Source organism: Rhincodon typus, chromosome 20 (genome assembly GCF_021869965.1).
Source record: "Rhincodon typus isolate 14 chromosome 20, sRhiTyp1.1, whole genome shotgun sequence".
Lineage (NCBI taxonomy): Eukaryota > Metazoa > Chordata > Chondrichthyes > Orectolobiformes > Rhincodontidae > Rhincodon > Rhincodon typus.
In genome coordinates, this window is record NC_063351.1 from 51,841,967 (window position 1) to 51,860,711 (window position 18,745).

At 41.2% G+C, this 18,745-nt stretch overlaps 2 long non-coding RNA genes and 1 pseudogene across 4 annotated transcripts in view; 1 reads left to right on the forward strand and 2 right to left on the reverse strand.

Moving 5' to 3' along the window:
- Positions 1 to 392, reverse strand: part of LOC125485596 — a 65,000-nt gene extending 64,608 nt beyond the window's left edge. Inside the window, exon 1 of one of the 2 annotated variants that reach the window (XR_007264308.1) lies at positions 150 to 392. This is a non-coding gene — a long non-coding RNA (uncharacterized LOC125485596). The remainder of the gene's footprint in view (positions 1 to 149) is intronic. The other variant, XR_007264309.1, reaches the window with a different exon arrangement.
- On the forward strand, positions 343 to 17,142 carry LOC125485597. Of its 2 annotated transcripts, XR_007264310.1 has the most exons (3): positions 343 to 472; positions 6,932 to 7,061; positions 16,521 to 17,142. It is a non-coding gene; the product is annotated as an uncharacterized LOC125485597 (long non-coding RNA). The 2 variants fall into 2 exon arrangements; XR_007264311.1 differs by lacking the exon at positions 6,932 to 7,061.
- LOC109910751 lies at positions 8,676 to 9,054 on the reverse strand (annotated as a pseudogene).
- Positions 17,143 to 18,745: the final 1,603 nt, after the last annotated feature.

Consider the following 18,745-nt stretch of genomic DNA (forward strand, 5'->3'; position numbering starts at 1 on the left):
TTCCAGCAGCATTTTTGAACGCGCCGGTCCATTTGTAAAGAACGTAGTCTCGATTATAAACAACAAACTGATATTCCCCTCTTTATACGGATAGTGAAACGTTTAAGTAAAGGGAAGAACAGGAGAAGCTGCAGCAATATTACCAATACCTCTTTGCTAAGTCCTTCTTCACCGCGCAATACATCCGAAGAAGCATTCCGTTGGCTTTAAATTGCCTCCGGCAGACAAGCCCCCTCCCCGAGAGAGTTCGGGCAAGTTGATTCGAACAGAAAGAGGCGGGGATGGACGGACACGACGCCCAGACCAAGCCGAGCTAGGCCAGGCCCTTACTGCGCCTGCGCCTAGCCGGAGGCGGGCTCCGCCGCACGAGGCTGAATATTCGGGGCCGTTTAAAAATAAACGGCCAACGGTTTCCTCCCCCCACCCCCCGCCCTGACGGGGAAGAGGCTCACGTACACCGATACCAGCACTTGTAAGTACATTTAAACGCGAGGAGTTCATGGGTGTGGTGTACAATTCCTTGAAAATATATAAACGCTCTCCATCTAAAACACTCTTTTACCTCCCCCCATCCGCCTTAAGTATTATTCCTCTCGCTGCAATGTGTTAGAATAAAAACACGCTGCACAAACGTGGCATATATACAAAAAAAATCAACCACTGAGGACCACCGCATGATTCATTCAGAAACCCTTTTGCCGTAGACCCCCGCCCCCGGGGGCCCATAAAAAGGGTTTGGGTGACTGATGGAACAGACTTAAAATATTTTTTTAAAGAAAGTCTCATAAGTTAAAATCTGACCCGGCACATTGCAGCGCCGGTGAGTTAAATTTCCCGACGTCTTGCCTGAATAATCATTACCTGAGGGAGAGAAGCAGCGATCTGATGACCACCCAGCTGTGGTTTAACAGCAAAGCTTATTCACATAAATCTTTAGTCCTTCGACACATTTTGGCATTAAATAAAAATTGTGAAAATGTCCGCAAGGAAATCAAATTAGTGCTTCCAGAGTTTTTAATTTTCCAACTGTTCTGATCCCTACCTTTATCCTGAGAAGCTGTACCAGAAAGAAGTAGGCGTGGACCCGCCTGTGTGGAGGTTTGTTTTTGTATGGTGTGATCTGTTTTTAACTGTACGTGCAATAACTGATAAAACCTCCCAGCATTGACCAGTTTCAATTGGTGCAGGGATTTTACTACTTTTAACAGCAGTCATCATGTGGTCAACAGCTGGAAGACTGCAGTATTACAAGACGTGAAATACATACAGTGTGGGTTATGCAGAAACCCATTTGTCTTTTTCTTTTCAGTTTGTGCAGTGTTATCTGTCTTTTAGGATGGGGCGGGGAGATCAAATGCAGTGTGCGATGTTTTTTTCAGCTCTTCCCCCGCAGCTCCAGTGAAACGAAGGATATTATGATAAATTGAATACTTACAGAGTAGTCTTTATAGTTCAAAAGTGCTGGAACTTTCTCTGTGTTGCTATGAACATACTTGCCAGCACTGTTGACCCTTAATGTGGACTGGGTGGAGACCGCACAATGGGAGAATTTAGTGAACTCTGCAGTGAATTGGATGTTGGGGGGGGAGGGGAGGCGTTAACTCCAGCTGTAAAACACAAAGAGAACCAGAAACGTCTATGCCAGGGTGAAAGTAAAACCCCAATTAATTAAAAAGAGACAGGAAATTAGCTGGGATAAAGTTGGGAATTGTTTGAGGGAAAAAAGTTCTGATTTATCGAGTTGATTTTGGCGTGGAGCCTCTGCTGTAAAATTTGACTACATCCTCCTAGAAGATAGAAACAAACGAACATCGCATACATCGTTTAGATTTTCATTACTGTATTGCTTAATTCTGAAGCACATCCCTGAAGTAGAAAAAGTATTCATTGCTCGCAGTCGTTGGTACTATTCTTTCTCAGCAGTCATTTCCTTCCTGTATTCCTTAACAATATGATCAGCAATGATATATTTGCATAGGAAAATATTTTCACATACTTATGCTTCTTGTTTACTTGAACTCACAAAAGCCTTGAGTATCTGTGCAATTATAGAAGAGGACTATTTGGTACATTATATTTAACATTCAATGGAATTTCACTGTATGGTACTTTGTCATTATATCGTCAGGACCCCAAATGATATAAATACCACTAAGTAGTGAACTTTATGCTAAATGTATAAATTCTGTATATTAAGTAGTCACCAACATGTGCCAACTTTAATCTTTCATTCAGTATTCTAAAAGACATTTTTGTGCTACAACAAGAATGGTTAGTTAAGTGATACTTTATTCTGCACTTGAAATTGTGCAAACAAGAGAGAGGTTTCCAGAAGAAGATTCAACTGCTAACTGAAGTATAATATATATTTTGCTCTGGTATTTTATTTGGACTTTTTAGGTGGTGGCTCAAGTTCTTGGCATAAACTGAGAGTTCCATCTTGTGCCAATGACTCTTTGCAGGTATTGGAATAGTGATAAATTTGGAGAGGACTGCATGAAACTGATTAAGCCCTAGAAGGGGGTTATATTGAATACGTTAATTGTTTTGCTCAAACTAAAACTAAGGTGATAGAAATGTATCTATCTGTAATATGCAAAAAGTTTTAATAATATTAATACTCTTTCAATAAATTATGAATAAACTACTGTATATATTTCTTTAGTAACATCAAGCTGTAAAAAAAACTGACCATAGTACGCATATTATGATACACACATATATTTACAATAGCTTTCTTAGAGAACATTAGGAGATTATTCTTTACAGCCAGTAAGTGGAATCAATGGAAGGAAAAAAATCCAGGACTAATTTAATGCCAGTTAGGTGCTGTAGTGAAGGAGCTTTAGGGACTGAGAAATGTACTTTAGCTTGTGGCCTTTACAAAGTTTGTTTATCTAGTTATTAATAATAATGATTACATACCCATTTTAAATGTATAACAAAAAAAGTACATTGAAACTTAATGGTCCACAACCACTGCATTGATTGAAGAAACATCCTCAATGAACCACATGATGAAATTCAAATAGAGGAGTCATAGAGTCATACAGCACGGAAACAGACCCTTCAGTCCAACCAGTCCATGCCAAACATAATCCCAAACTAAACTGATCCCACCTGCCTGCTCCTGGCCAATATCCCTCCAAACCTTTCCTACTCATGTACTTATCCAAATGTCTTTTAAATGTTGTAATTGTACCCACGTCCATCGCTTCCTCAGGAATTCGTTCCACACACGAACCACCCTTTGTAAAAGAAATTTGCCCCTCATGTCTCTTTAAATCTCTCTCCTCTCACCTTAAACGTGTGCCCCCTAATCTTGAAATCCTCCATGCTAGGGAAAAGACAACTACCATCAACTCTATCTACACTTCTCATTCTTTTATAAACTTCTTTCAGGTCACCTTTCAACCTCCTACACTCCAGTGAAAAAAGTCCCAGCTATGCAGCCTTTCTTTATACCTCAAACCTTCCATACCTGGCAAAATCCTGGTAAATCTGTTCTGACCCCTGGACCAGAACTGGACACACTGTGCCAGAAGAGGTCTCACAAATGCCCTGCGTGACCTCAGCCTTCACATCTTTGGACACATGAGGCCTGCTAAATTCTGTGTTATTAAAAATATTCATTTCATGTTGTCTATTGTTTTGATTTGTTTGATCTGTAACGTTGACTCAAATATCTATTATGCTTCTAATGATCTGTTTACCTCTGCCAAATTCAGAAGGCGTGCAGGATTGTTGGTTTGCTGGATGTTTTTGTTAAAATAATTATGTTTCTCCCTTGCTTTTCATAGCCCTATTCTTGCTACAATCTCGTAGTCTCATCTTTGAGAGTTTCTTATTTTCTGGCTTCTATCTGCCCACTCTGCCTTAATCCACAAACATAAAATGATGACCAAGAAAAGAGCAACCAAAGAGCATCAAGGCTGTCCAAAGTATTCCTTAATCTCCAATCTCTGCAGCTATGTCATTTCCCATAAGAAACAAATAAAAGAAAAGAAACAAGGTCATTAAGAAAAAAAAGCTCTGGAAACCTTTCCTCTGGTCCTTTGGACATTTAACAACAGTATAGAGGAATGCAATGACCACACACATGTTAACTATTAATCCAGTTTCTTTTTATTTAATGTGATCTCTGCCCAGCAAAGAACCATTCCATCTCTCCCTTGAATGCATACAGAGTCAACACTCCTCATCTGGTAGTGTATTCAGAGGCTTTCAATTCTGCTGAATATTTAGTCTATTCCTACTTTTTCTTTGTTTAAAATCATGTCCCATGATTGTCCCCAACTATAGTAGTATTGTATAGACTTGTAATTTTAACACCCTTTATCAGGTCATCTTTCAACCTATTTTGCTCTTAGTTAAGAGCCTTCATCTATTAATTTATCTAGATGAGTGAAGTTTTAAGCTGGGATTTACTTGTGCAGTTGCCCAACTTGGAGCAGATCAAACCCAACACAGAGGAGATCAAACTTTTGTAGGGAGTGCAAGGCCAGCATGGCCAAGGCACCTAAGAAGGACTGCAATGTTGAACTTTTAACTTTTGTTTCTTTATTTTTCTACTAAGAGGAACGTTAATGTTGAATTTTTAACTATATTTACATATTTTCAACATTGTACCTAAGATTTTGTAGCTAGGTACTTTTGTACCTAAGATGGCACTGGGAAAGGTGATATTATATAATTTTCACTATACTCCTGTATCCCTGTACTTGAGTACACGTGACAATAAAATCTAATTGTAATCTTTTGTAAAACCTCAATATATACCTAAACTTGACAGGGCTACTCTAGAACAGTCTAACCAGTGATCTATGCCATATCAGAGATAGTATGAACTGCCGATGCTGGAGTCAGAGATAAAACAGTGTTGAACTGGAGGAACACGGCAGGTCAGGCAGCATCAGAGGAGTAGGGCCTGCTGTGTTCCTCCAGCTCTCCACTGTGTTATCTATGTCGTATCAAATTTGTTATTTAATTTGTATTGAATAATGCTATTAATATAATGCAATACTGTGTTAACTTCAGGTATGGCTTCTCTGCTCACTTCAGTTATCTAACTACCATAACATAAAGACCTTTATTTCTTCTGACCCCATTCAAATAATTTGTGCATGAGTTGGTTTAACTAACATACACAATATGTGTCTAAATTAACTGCTATTTGCTAATATGAGCTCGACTCCCCAAACACGCCTCAATCATTTTGGATTCAACTACACTCTAAGAAACTATTTTTTTTGGACCTACAAATTGTAATGGAAGTTGGATTGCTATAACTGGGGGAAAAAAACAGGCAAATCTTGAAACTTGAAAGTCAAATGCTGAATATTATTGAGCTTTGCAATGTAACGTTTTTTGAAGTATAAGAGGCAGGGTTTGAGACCAACAGTCTTTTGAGGTGAGGACAACAGCCTTTGGTTGAGCTGCAGTATGTGCCAGAAAGAAATTTCTGGAGCCTACAAACAGAAAGCATCTACTGCCCCCCCTTTCTTTCTCTCCATGTACAAAAATGACAGATTTTCTTTTAGAAACACTTAACAAGAAGAATTCTGAAACAAATAACACCAATGCCTACTCGATTAACCATCAAATTGAGGAATAACTGTCACCCAACACAGAGCATACAATTGTGTCATCATTTCTAAGACCAAAAGAGTAGTGAGAAAATAAGTTTGCACCTGTGATTTGTACTTTGGATTTTCTGAATTTTGTTTACTCTTTCTATGTTATTTTTCCAATCATAGTGTATCTGTGTATTTGAATGCTTGTATATTTGGGAGTTTGACGGAGTATTGCAACGTGGTAGACTAGAAATCCTTTGTCATCTGTGCTCTTTTTAAAGCTAACTATATTATGGTTATTTTCTGTTACCGATTTTGCCTGGACTAGCAGTTGAACAAATTGGTTATTTTCACAGAATCGTTGGAATGTTTTGCATTCACATATTTTTGTAGAGGCTTGGGGAACAGTGGGGCACGATTATTGGCAAACTCTTCCCAGTCAGGTCACGGCATCTAACCCTTGCACAGTGTTTGGTGTCATGTGTAAACTTGCCATACTTCCAGTGCTGTTGTCCAGGTCATTAAGAAAAACTAGTAATAAGTGTAATGGACCTAGGACTAATTCTGAGAGACAACATTAGTAGCAAGCCACCAAACTGATTCAAAGCTGTTACCTATAACTTCTTAGTCGCTAGATCTAATCTGAGTGCAGCTCGGGTGGTCAATGTCTACCAGAATTCCCTCAACTACTACCCTTGTGACACCCTGGAAAAAAAACTCAACCAAATTTGTTCACCATGGCCTTTTCTTGTAGAAGCCTTGTTGTGCAGTTCTTCTGTCACTGTGGATGTTTGTCACAGTGAGAAGTTTTAAAGTGATTTGTCAGAAGAGTACCTAAGGTAATAAACACAAATTATAAGCAAATTACCTCATTATTATAATACTACAACATTAAAATATTCAACATTACAACAATAACTGTACATGGAACAAGCACTTTACGATGTCCTGAAGTTATTAAAAGCACTATAGAAGTTCAACCTTTTTTATGAAAGAAGTTCTGAAGAAGGGTCACTGGACCTGAAACATTAACTCTGCTTTCTCTCCACAGATTATCCCAGACCTGTTGAGTTTTCCAGCAATTTCTGTTTTTAATTTTTTTTTTCTTTTATACTCTGAATATAGTTTTAGGACAGTTCAGCATTTTAATTATCATGTTTGATATTTTTTAACCGCCATTTTTGTATATTTCTGAGTGTTCCACTAATGAGTATATTAGATTATATGGCATTGTGTACACATTGCATCCTTCCTTAAAAAGCAGTCAATAAATGATATAACTTTGTTTCCTGACTCCTGTATTAGACTATTACTCTTAACATATAGTCACACGTTTTTTTTCTGAAAACATTTAAAAGAAATAAATAAGGCCAAGGTCCACCTGATCAACCATCAAACTGAAGAACAACTGTCACACAACAGACAACATGTAATGTATGCATTGGTAACTTCATCGACTGTCGTATCCCTTGAGAGAAAACTAACAAGGTAACAGAATTATTCTGCAACTTTGAGACTGATGCTGTCAATGATTATGCCTTGTAAATGTTTGGCATCGCCCAAGAATTTGTGTGCCATAGTTTCAGTGGGTGGAATCTCGTAGGGATCTGAGTCATGTGCTATGGCAAGATTTGTGGCAGAATTAGATGGGAAGTCCAGTGAGGCCCATCTCGACATCAGGAGCACCTTGCTCTAACTCTTTTCACAAGTGATCGGGCAAGATTGTCATTTGGCAGTAGCAAGTTGCCAATTGATGGTGATTAAAGTTTGTTAGACCTGTCATTGATAGCCCAACTTGCTTTATTAATATTCAGCTTTCTATTTTACTAAACTCACCAAACAAGCTAGACATCAAGAAACATAATGTGGAAACTAGTATGGGTACCTGGCAAATTCAGCTTGCTGCTTGATCTGAACGATCTCCATCATGGATACCAGGCACCAACATCTCAGGGTACACTGGCACTACCCACGCGCATTCCCAGGTCCGTGGTCATTAGCATCTGATATGTGCCAGCCTCTAAGATCCCTCATGGTGCTTCTCTAATGCACTTATAGGAAGCTTTTGCACTTCAAAGTTGCTCCTCGAGCTGCAATGGCAACAATCATTGTAATATAGCAGAAAGGAAATGCACCCAACTCATGGAGTGAACTTGACCTAAATGCTCACAGCATCCCTGCCTGGCACTGCTCTGCCTTTATCTTGCTGCCTTAACGGACAGGCATGGCTCATGTTCATTCTGTCTTTCCTTGCTGTTTAGTGCAAACACAAAACCAGGAAACTTGACGTAGTTGTCAACATGCTTCAGTTAAATCGAGGGGCATATCCTTTATCTGGGGACCAGGCAGAATAAGTCAAGGCAGACTCCATTATCAATCTAGGGGCTTGGAAACAGTCAGTCAGCCACTTGGCCTGGTCAGAATCAGGATCTCCCCACCATAAGAGTTGAGAGCTGAATAGCAGGCAGTCCACCACCTGTCTTGACTCTATCTGCTTGACTGGGGTTTCTTCTGGAATAAGAGTGAAGCACGTATTGAGGAAGCTGAAAGTCAGTGGCAGAGCTGGTGCAACTATTTCTGGTGCGGGTGGGAATGTGCCCAAAGTGAGTAGGCAGTGTAAAGGATGTGCAGGTCAGTGTTGGGGTTGATGAGCGCAAGTGAAGGAAAATGCTGCAGGCAGAAACTGCTGAGAACAATACAGCATGAGCCATGGTGGGAGGTAGGTACAGTAGCAAAGTAGAGTAGATATGAGGTAACAGAAAGACAATCGTAGCACTTATGCTGGAAGAGTGGAGGTCATTGACTTTCTTCTTCCAGACGGTCGAGACAATTTTAACCTGGGTGACAATCATGCATCAGGTAGGCATGGTCTGGTGTTGTGGGAATGAGGAAGTCCCACATCTGCAGTATCTCCAGATCCTTGCCCACACAACAGGGTGCCAATATCCTCCTGTCTGCCCTGACCAGGGCAAATACCAGGAGCTAAGTAGGGCAGCTCTGGACAATGTTTCTTTTTAGAACTGAAGACTTCAATCATTCTCTAATATACGACACACATATTCAAGGCTTCTTGTTCACTGCTGCAGCCTGGCCAGCTCCAGATCACTGTCCTTGTGAGGTCAGTCTGCAGTCACCATTGGGATCTTTCTCAACCAGCTTCATGCCTTTGAGAGCTTGTAGCACCTTCCGAGCTGCAGATTTGTAACTGTGGCTGAAATGGCTAGGCTTCATACTGTTCCACTGGCAGCCACCATAAATCTTGGTCATGGCACCAACTCCAACACTGCCCCCAATGACGCACTGTGTACGCAGTCCGGTTGTAGAACCATTTCTCATCATACGGATCTAGTTTATTGTGTTTGCCTAGCTTCACGGTGTCAACCCATTTGCGTATGTCTAAGTTGCCAGATTTCTTAAGAAGAACACCCAGAGCTTTGAGAAACCCCTGCTGATTCACATCTTTCACTGTGACGCCAGGCATTGTGCTTCCACATTGTTGGGATCTAAGGCAGAAAGGCAAAAAGACAGCATTAGTCTAGTTGTACAATGAGTGTTTATAAGCGGTGTGGGCACAATGAATGCTGGTGATATCCAGGACATTTGCTGACTCACAAGGTTTTCAAGGAACAGCATGTGGTAAAATGGGGCTGGAATCAGACATGAGGGATGCCCTAGGTGCTGGGCAGGTCATTATGTGATGAGTTTGATAAGATATGGTGAGAAAATATGCTAGGCTTGCAGTAGGAATCCCTCCAAAACCTCAAATTCAAACTTACCACCAAAAGTAACATTCAATCCAATGTCTTCCTTGTTCCATGGGTTGGTATATTTCTGTCAAGAAAGGGAAAATAAAAATACTTCCTTTCTGTCCCCAACTCTCAACCCATGCACGAGTCACCAATTGCATTACTGTCTCCATTTAAGACTGAACCAAATGATTCACAATCACCATGTTATATTTGACCCTCAGATAAATTTAACAGCCCGATTATTTGCAAAATACTTAATTTCAGCTCCGCAGTATTATTTGACTCTGCTACTGAAACCCTGTTCCATGTTCTGTTACCTTTATACTTGACTATTCCAACAACTTCCTGGCTGCCCTCCCATGTTCTACCTTTTGTAAAGTTGAAGTAATGAAAATTCATGGCATGTGATTTTACATGCATCAAGTCCTGTGCAATTGATAACCCTGTGTTTGCTCCTTGTTTCTAAAAGACATAACCTTGTTCTCAAAATCCTCCACTGCTTTGCTCCTCTTCATCTCTATAATCTCTTAGTCCTACAAACTCCAAGATACCTGTATTCCCCCTATTCTGGACTCCTGATTATCCCCAGTTTTAATCACTTCACCATTGGTCTTCACGTATCAAAGTCCTAAGCTCTGAAATTGCCTCCCTAAACCTCACTTTAGCTCTACCTCTCCCTTTTAAGGCAATCCTTCAAACTAAGTGTTTGTGTCATCTGCCCAGATTTGTCCTTGTGTGGTTTGGGATTTTTTTTTTCTTTGATACATCTTTGAAGCACTTTAGGATGTTTTTATTTGCCACGTTGAAGGCACTACATGAATACAGGGTTATTTTGTCATGACAGGTTGGCAAGTTCAGAAATTAATTTAAAATAAGATTTGAGCACCCTCTTCAGGCAGTTTAGCACACATCAGTACAATTTATTTTAAGGATTTGAGAGTCAGTTCCTTACAATTGTTTCACTTTTAAACTTAACTGCATTGAATCAGCTATTTTTTTTAGATGCCCCCTTTTAATTTCTTCCCGTCCTAAATTTAACTACACTTTTGTTGATCATATTAGTAAAGGCATGATAGACTGCATTTTTCTTATGTTGTAAAGTTCTCCATTTGTAAACTCCTGCTGTTGATATCTGCCCTTTTGTAGATATTTCTAAATAAGTCCTTTTGTTATGTGTGATGAGTTTTGCAGTTAGATGAGTTGATAAATGCACCACGCCCCAATGTGAAACTGGGCCACTTAAATTTGTAAATCCTGGGAAACGACTGTAACTGGTGGAGACAAAAACCAGCAACATGGACCCTAGTGCAATCTCTTAACATTCAGAAGGGTCCCGACCCGAAACGTCAACTCTCCTGCTCCAATGATGCTGCCTGCCCTGCTCTGTTCCTCCATCTCCACACTGTGTTGTCTCTGACTCCAGCATCTGCAGTTCTTGCTATCTCCAAGACTAACACAGCTTAGATCTAGGACCGAGAGGGAAATTTTCGAGAGGGTGGCCAATTATGTGGCCACCTCTGGGAAGCGTGACAATTGAATTACATTTCAACATTGAAAAATTAGCTTCCCTGCCATCAGATGTGGGAGCTGCTGATGGGGGTAGGAGACAGAAAGGAAGCTTCAAGATAGTATAAGGCTTCCACTGGACAACCAGCAGTTACAGCCATGGCCCAAAAGCTATGCCTGAGGCTTGATGGGGGCGGGTGGTGAGAGGTCGGATGAATGTGTGAGTTTCCAATATTGCCACTCCCATTTTCCTGGTCTGCTACTTGGAGGCCAACTCCATCCTGATTTGGCTTCAATAAATTGCCCACATGCCACCAAAATAAAATTCCTCTTATGGACAGAATAAAGAAAAATACACTTATTTATAGACAGCCCTTAACTACACTTTCTTGTGTGTTTGAAAATGGTCAGGAGGTGTGAACATGCCAACAAATCAGGCGGTGGGGGCTATCATCCAGAGTCTGCAATGCCCTGGTATTGTGGGGCCATTGATCTACTATATCTAGCATATTTACACAATATGCTTGAAACTAGGGAGGTGAGCTGGGAGAAGTTTTAAATAGGTTGAAAGGAATGGGGTAAGTTCAAAGCCCATGGCGTTAACAGGAAGATTACAAAGAAGGGAATGTGTATTTTTCAGATTCACTAAGAATTGGAGACTGAGCCTGAGTCTTGCTGAATGAGGTAAAGTCACCACAGTCTTACCAGACCATAGAAAGAGAAAGCTGACTGGTGGTGGTTTAACCTGAGGGTCAACATGCCTCAGAAGAGGGGAAAGGTCGTGAAGGAGAGTCCTTCATTGGCAATTTCAGCTGTTGCTGGAAATGAACCTACATGGTTGGCGTGACTTTGAATCACAAACCAGCCATTGAGCTAACCGATGCCCACCATGAGTCCCAGGAGGCTCCAGCATGGCAAGTACTTATCCCTATGGAGAGAAGGAACAGAGGATGAGCTAGGTACCATGGTTAATCTGCCAAGTTGGCAATGATTGCACAAAAAAAACTCACCAAGGTTTACAGAGGAAAAACCTTTCATGAAACCTGGCAGATATGACACTTAGTTAATTTTTGTTAAGATTCAGCCCTTGGTCTTTCAATTGACTTCCTTTGCTCTTTCAACCTTAACCTACCTGAAATTCTGATACATGTCCTTCCCTTTATTTTTGGGTGCAGAGTTTTCCGTTTCCAGGGACACTTTCTGTCTAAACTTCTCTCTTCACTTTTAAGGTCTATAAACCTCTCCTTTTAGTCACACTATTTGTTAGGTTGTGCTTTGACTGTCTTGTATCTGCATTTTTCTCATGTATTAAGATTTACTATTTAAGAGATGTTATCTAAAATCAAAGATTAAGTCTTTTAAAATACATAAGGCTTGTATACACATGTCTAAGTAAGTGATGTACACACTGCACCATGATGAAAGCATTCTTCATCATTCAGGCATCTTTTTCAAACCTTCAGAATTGGCCCCATTTTATTTAACCTGGCAACAGTACTGACAATATTTTGGCATTAGTCTAAGCAATTAGTGACTCTGTTTTGCTTTGTCTCTGAGAATTCAGATAATATTAGGAACCAGAAAACAAATTACATCCTACCTACAATTATTACAGCCATGATATCCAAAAAAAGTGCTCATTCCCATTTTCTACTTATCCCATTCCTCCCATTGTCCGGTGTTATCTGTTGAACCATCTAGTTTCAAACAGCATTTTCTAACTAAGGATGACTTTGTATTGTAGTTCCCAAAAACAGGAGTGTTGATAAAAATTGCAAAGAAAATTGGGCGGCACGCTGGCTCAGTGGTTAGCACTGCTGCCTCACAGCACCAGGGACCCAGGTTCAGTTCCACGCTCGGATGACTGTCTCTGTGGAGTTTGCACATTCTCCCCATGTCTGCGTGGGTTTCGCCGGTTTCCCCTCTCAGCCCAAAGATGTGCAGGTTAGGCAGACTGGCTATGCTAAATTGCCCTTAGTACTCAGGGATGTGTAGTTGAGGTGGGTTATAAGGGGTTGGGTCAGGGTGGGATGTTCCAAGGGTTGGTGTGGACTTGTTGGGCTGAAGGGCCTGTTTCAACACTGGAGGGATTCTATGATTCTATGAAAATCTGGAGTAAGAACCAATCCAGCCTTGAACCTGCCTAAATTTGGTTTTAACAGACTGGACAAGTTGCAAGCACTTGTGGGAACTCGTCCATCATTTAGGTATTATAATAATGCTGTTTGCCTTTAGTTTAGTACTCAATCTATTTTTAACCATTCACAGATGGCCATTGTTACTAAATGTTGGGAAACTTACAGTTGAGAGGAGGTGAGAAACGTCAAATTAATTAGCTAAATTGCTTTATAGCACTGCTTATGCGCAGGAGGAACGGGAGTATTTTCTCCAGGCCAAACAATTACCCAATAAATCATATTCTCCTGCATTTGTCTGTTTCCCCAAACATCATTAAAACAAACCCACCACCCATACATGACCGCATTCAAAACTTCACCTTTTTAATCAGGATAGCCTCAATCACCATCAGAATCCTGCCATCCACCATTATCAGGACTCCTTTGTACATCTCTTCCAGTCTTTTAGTACTCCTATCTGCTGTTGTACAACAGCCATGTGACACATGTTTGCCTTCTAAAACTCTTCTACCCTGTCAATCAGGGTGTTTGGTAAGAAAGAAAGACAAAAGGAGCCCTGAAATTAAATCCTGAAGAATGTTCAGGAAACCTGTTCTGCTGTGTTTTCTGAACAGACATTAGCAGCCACAAGAATCATTCCACTCAGAGAAATTGACTCCTGGCTAAAATCCAGGTCAATAAGTATGGTGAAATATGGGATATGACTGCTTTACCATTCCTGTAGTAATTTCCAACTTAAATACAATACTTCTTCCACAGATGCTTAGACAGAAATCATAAACTCACTATGTGGTGCAAATGCAAGTTCAAACATCATGTTCTACTGCTTTGTTACATAGCATGTTGGAACACCAACATGCTGAGTCACCAGCTGTCTGAAACAGATGGAAAAGAGTTATGAATTATATTATTACATTGCACATACTGTGTTACAATCCCTGTTGTACTAGAGACTGACAACTTCTAAAGGAAAGAATCCCACGAAGCCAATGAAAAGAAAACCAATAGACAAGATCATCAGTGGGAAGATTTAACTTTTAAAATCTTTTATTGTTACACACCTCAAGTACTAGTTAACCGGTGAAGGATATTTCAAACAAGGTAACTTTCAACTTAAATCGTGCAACAAAAATATGTCTCAGATAGCTAAGATCACTTGAATTACTTCATGCCTAAATTGGACATGCATGTAATTTCAGACTTTACAACTCAGCCTCAATTATGTGGGAATTCTCACTTTCCATCCAGTTGTTTCAGCCTCTCGCTGCATTCAGTTGCATCTATCCAAATTCCCCTAACATGGTGACCACAGCCTAGGCAATTATTTGCAAATCATCTCTCACTTGGGTCATGATGGTCCTGATGGAACAGAACCCTCAGAGACTTTCTTCTAACCCTCTTAAGTAGTCTGTGGGCTCTACCAGCACTGAGGAAGACTTTCCACATCAAGCAGATGTTCACCTGCACATCTGCTAATGTGGTATACTGTATCCGCTGTTCCCGTTGTGGCCTCCTCTACATCGGGGAAACCAAGTGGAGGCTTGGGGACCGCTTTGCGGAACACCTACGCTCAGTTCGCACTAAACAACTCCACCTCCCAGTCGCGAATCATTTCAACTCCCCCTCCCGTTCCTCAGACGACATGTCCATCCTGGGCCTCTTGCAGTGCCACAACGATGCCACCCGAAGGTTGCAGGAACAGCACCTCATATTTTGCTTGGGAACCCTGCAGCCCAATGGTATCAATGTGGACTTCACAAGCTTCAAAATCTCCCCTCCTGCAACCGCATCCCAAAACCAGCCCAGCTTGTCCCCGCCTCCCTAACCTGTCCTTCCTCCCACCTATCCCCTCCTCCCACCTCAAGCCCCACCCCCATCTCCTACCTACCAGCCTCATCCCGCCCCCTTGACCTGCCATCTTCCCTGGACTGACCTATCCCCTCCCTAACTCCCCACCTACACTCACCTTTACTGGCTCCATCCCCGCCTCTTTGACCCGTCTGTCTCCTCTCCACCTATCTTCTCCTCTATCCATCTTCTATCCGCCTCCCCCTCTCTCCCTGTTTATTTCAGAACCCCCTTCCCCTCCCCCATTTCTGAAGAAGGGTCTAGGCCTGAAACGTCAGCTTTCCTGCTCCTCTGATGATGCTTGGCCTGCTGTGTTCATCCAGCTCTACACCTTGTTATCTCAGATTCTTCAGCATCTGCAGTTCCTACTATCAGTGAGGTAGCATCAATGGGTTTTGTTTAAGACCATAAGACACAGGAGCAGAAATTAGGCCATTCAACCCATCGGGTCTACTCTGCCATTCAATCATGGCTGATAAGTTCCTCAACCCCATTCTCCCGCTTTCTTACTGTAACCCTTGATAATCAAGAACCTATCTATCTCAGTCTTAAATGTACTCAATGACCTGGCCTCCACAGCCTTCTGTGGCAGTGAATTCCATAGATTCACCACTCTCTGGCTGAAGAAGTTTCACCTTATCTCCGTCCTAAAAGGTCTTCCCTTTACTCTAAGCCCACGGGTCCTAGACTCTCCTACCCATGGAAGCATCTTCCCAATGTCCACTCTGTCCAGGCCATTCAGTATTCTGTAAGTTTCAATTAGATCCCCCTCATCCTTCTAAACTCCAACGACTATAGATTCAGAGTCCTCAAACGTTCCTCATATGTTAAGCTTTCCATTCCTGGGACCATTCTTGTGAACCTCCTCTCAACCTGCTCCAGGGCCAGTACATCCTTCCTGAGATATGGGGCCCAAAACTGCACACAATACTCCAAATGTGGCCTGACCAGAGCCTTCTAAAACCTCAGTAGTACATCCCTGCAATGAGACCTGTGTGTCATGGTGAAACAGTTGCTGAAGGTTGGCATGCAGGTGCAGCAGGTATTGAGGAAAACTAATGGTATGTTCTCCTTCATAGCAAGAGGATTTGAGTATCGGAGTAAGGATTTTTGCTACAGTTATAAGGGCCTTGATGAGGCCACAACTTGAGTACTGTGTGCAGTTTTGGTTTCCTAGTCTGAGGAAAGACATTCTTGCTATTGAGGGAGTCCAGCGAAGGTTCACCAGACTGATTCTGGGGATGGCAGGACTGACATATGAGGAAAGGTTGGATTGACTGGGCTTGCATTCACTGGAATTTAGAAGAATGAGGGGGGACCGCATAGAAACATACAAAATCCTGATGTGACTCGACAGCCTAGATGCGGGAAGAATGTTCCTAATGTTGGGGAAGTCCATAACTAGGGGTCACAGTCTAAGAATAAGTGGTAAGCCATTTAGGACTGAGATGAAGAAGAATTTCTTCACTCAGAGTTGTGAACCTGTGGAATTCTATCCCACAGGAAGCTGTCAGGGCTAGTTCATGAGATATATTCAAGAGGGAGTGGATGTGGCCCTTGCATCTAAAGGGATCAAGGAGTGTGGGGAGAGGGTGTGAATGGTATAGTGAGATTGCATGATCAGCCATGATTGCATTGAATGGCGGTGCGAGCTCAAACAGCCAAATAGCCTACTCCTGCACGTATTTTCTATGTTTCTATAACAGATTTCCCTCACTTGCTATCTCCTCCAGTCCAGGAGAAAGGAACACTGACAGAATGAATCTAGAGCCGTGAAGGAAATCAAGCTTCTTGCAGCAGCAGAGAGCAGCTTCAACTCCAAAAACGTCAACTTCAACAACTGAAAGCAAAACTAAAAACCCTGGGTCTGTGTGAGTCTGACTGCACCCACTCATGCTACTTCTGGTGAAATTTTGGAAAAAAACTCAAAGCTATTTACACTGCTTTCAATGGAGCAGATATGTCGGTACCTGGTTGGTAATGCCCTCTTTAAGAAAAATAGGACAGAACAAATACCTCTTAGAGTCACATATCATTGCACCACCCTCCTTAAAGAATTATCAGTATACAATGATGGTTTCATTTTCAAAACCTTTAGTTTCATGCCGGTAGTACTCTACATTTTATCTAATATATGTATTCCACTAAACCCGAGCATGCAAACATTTAATATTATAGTCCATCTCAGTCCATTTCTTCCGCCACCATACACCTCCACCTTCCTTCATTAAAGTTGTGACAATGCATCACCAACCACGTTCTCTCGTCCTGCTACATGTACAACCTTCAAGTGGAATGGCTTTAACAATAAACTCCATCTAAACAGTCTGATATTTTTATCTTTACATTTTTCCAAAAACGTTGAGGGGTATGACCAGTATATGCAATTGTCTCCAATACATTACTGGCAATATAAATGTTGCAACAACAACACCAAAGTCAAGGTCTTTTTTTCAATGGTTGAGTATTTCTTTTGATGTATATTCAACTTTCTGGAGAAATATCCAATAGGTCTTTCTATCCTCTCGTCATCTTCTTGTAAGGGTACAACACTGACACCCACATCACTTGCATTGGTAGGACCTTGAATGGCTTTGCATAATTAGCTGTTGCTAACACCAGAGCCAGTGGATAACTTTCAGGTGTCAAATGCCTTCTGATACTTCTCTATCCACTGAAATTTTGGGCATTTCTTCATAAGGTCTGTCTGTGGAGCAACCACACTGAAAAATCTGATTCAGTTTTTGATGAAAACCACTCAGTCCCACGAACTGTAGTACTTCTCTGTTTGTCGATGGTATGGGGGAGGAGATGGGCGATTGGTATTATTGCTAGACTATCAAACTAGAGACCCACATGATGTTCTGTGGACCTGGTTTGAACTCTGCCATGGTAGATGGAATTTGAATGTTTAAAAAATCTGGAATTAAGAGTCTAAAAGTCACCATGAATCCATTGTGCATTGTCGGAAAAACATAACTGGTTCACGAATGTCCTTTCGGGAAGGAAACTTCCATCTTTACCTGGTCTGGCCTACATGTGACTCCAGATCCACAGCAATGTGGTTGACTCTTAACTGCCTCTGGCAATGAGGGATGGGCAATAAATGTTGGCCTACCCAGTGACATGCTTATCTCCTGAATGAATTAAAAAAAAGACACTCCCCAAGAACTTTTGTTTTCATATTCTCTGAGGCTTTCTGTCCATGTCTAATGATATGGCCTCGGAACATGACATGAGCTTTTGTGAGAAAGTAAGAGATAACACAGTGTAGAGCTGGAGTAACACGGCAGGCCAGGCAGCATCAGAGGAGCAGGAATCCTTTTAGCCATGATTTTGCATAATAGAATTGCCCCTGGAAGTCTCATAGATACATTCATTATGATCAACAAATACTCATTCCTACTTTATGTTTTAGTTAGGGGTCCTATGCAATCAATCAACACTCTTGTTAAAAAGTTCCTCAAATGTTGGAATGGATAATAAGGATGCTGGTTTTATCACTGCCTGACGTTTTCCTATTACCTGATGCGTGTGACATGTCCGGCAAAATTCAACTACATCCTTATGCAGTCCATGCCAATAAAAATGCTTTTATATTTTGTCTTGAGTTTTCCTTACTCCCAAATGACCTCCTGCTGGTAACTCATGTGCTACCTGCAATACCTCTTTTCTATAACCTATTTGTAATGTAACTTGATGAACCTCCTGCCCATTTTTCATTTGCCTGAATATGTGATGGTCTCCATTTCAGCATCAAAACTTTGTTCTTAAGATAGTAACATTCTAGGATACACTCAGATTCTTCTTCTACGTATACTTTATGACATAACTGCACTATTTTTTCATCTTTCTATTGTAATTCAGTTAATTTCTCCAAACTAAAAATATCCACTTTGTCCTCCACCTGTTCTTTCCCCTCTCACTTTGA